Source organism: Mus caroli, chromosome 5 (genome assembly GCF_900094665.2).
Source record: "Mus caroli chromosome 5, CAROLI_EIJ_v1.1, whole genome shotgun sequence".
Lineage (NCBI taxonomy): Eukaryota > Metazoa > Chordata > Mammalia > Rodentia > Muridae > Mus > Mus caroli.
This window is the reverse complement of record NC_034574.1, coordinates 133,134,884-133,136,380: the sequence shown is the minus strand read 5'-3', so window position 1 is coordinate 133,136,380 and position 1,497 is coordinate 133,134,884. Positions and strand designations below refer to the sequence as shown.

The following is a 1,497-nucleotide window of genomic DNA, read 5'->3' as shown; positions in this document are numbered from 1 at the left end:
AAAAAACAAAAAAAAAAAACATTCCGTTCTGGTTTGTGCTTATTCTTTGAAGTGACAGACATCACAACAGTCTGAGCGCATGATCACTAGGGGGCGCCACATACTGATGTTCCTCTCACTTGCCTACTCCTGGGTGGTGCTGTCCATCACTAAGTGTTAGGAAGATAACTCAGCGGATAAAGTTCTTGCTGCTCAAACTTGAGGATGTGAGTTCAGATTTCCAGAGACCACATAAGAGTCAGGTGCAGGGCTGAGCACTGTGGCACACTTTAATACGACCCTTAATCCCTGTACTTGTGAGGTAGAGATGGGTAGATCTCTGGAAGTTCAAGGCCAACCTGGTTTACATAGTAAGTTCTAGGGGTCAGGAAGAAAAACAACAGAAAGCCTGTCATAGAGGCCCATGCGTTTAATCCCAGCACTTGGGTGGCAGAAGCAGGTAGATCTCTGAGGTTGAGGCCAGCCTGGTCTACAGAAACCCTGTCTCAAACAAACAAACAAAAATAAAAAGTAGGGACTGGAGAGATGGCTCAGAGGTTAAGGGCACCGACTGCTCTTCTGGAGGTCCTGAGTTCAAGTCCCAGCAACCATGTGGTAGCTCACAATCATCTATAATGGGATCCAATTCCTTCTTCTGATCTATCTGATGACCAGTGGCAGTGTACTCACATACATAAAATAAATAAATCTTAATAAACAAATAGATAAATAAATAAACAAAAAGTAAGAAAGGAGCCGGGCGTGGTGGCGCATGCCTTTAATCCCAGCACTTGGGAGGCAGAGGCAGGTGGATTTCTGAGTTCAAGGCCATCCTGGTCTACAAAGTGAGTTCCAGGACAGCCAGAGCTATACAGAGAAACCCTGTCTCGAAAAACCAAAAAAAAAAAAAAGTAAGAAAGGATGCTGTTGCAGTACAGTGCACACTTATGACTCCAGTGAAGTGGGGAGGGGGCAGGCAGCTACAGCGAGGTCCCTCGCTGGTCAGATGGACTAGTTAAAATAGGGAGCCCAGGTTCAGCGTGACCCTGTCTCAAAAAAGGAGAACACCTGATATCTTCCACAGGCCAACACACACACACACACACACATTTAAAATTAAAATCCACCAAGAAATTCAGAAGCTGTGAACAGGCCAGTGCTGGCGGAGCTTTTTCAGATTCGCTCTGAACAATCTGATCTTAGCTGGATGTCTTCCTTAGGGTTTTACTGCTGTGAGCAGACACCATGACCAAGACAACTCTTATAAGGACAACATTTACTTGGGGCTGGCTTACAGGTTCAGAGGTTCAGTCCATTATCATCAAGACAGGAGCATGACAGCATCCAGGCAGGCATGGTGCAGGCAGAGCTGAGGGTTCTGCATCTTCCTCTGAAAGTTGATAGTGGGAGACTCGATTCCAGACAGTTAGGAGTAGGGTCTTAAAGCCCATGCCCGGGCTGGTGAGATGGCTCAGTGGGTAAGAGCACCCGACTGCTCTTCCAAAGGTCCAGAGTTCA

The 1,497-nt window shown here is 46.6% G+C and overlaps 1 long non-coding RNA gene across 1 annotated transcript in view; it reads right to left on the bottom strand.

Annotated features, from left to right (window-relative positions):
* Positions 1-1,497, bottom strand: part of LOC110293929 — an 11,826-nt gene that overhangs the window by 7,317 nt on the left and 3,012 nt on the right. Inside the window, exon 2 of the long non-coding RNA XR_002377895.1 lies at positions 1,275-1,369. This is a non-coding gene — a long non-coding RNA (uncharacterized LOC110293929). The remainder of the gene's footprint in view (positions 1-1,274; positions 1,370-1,497) is intronic.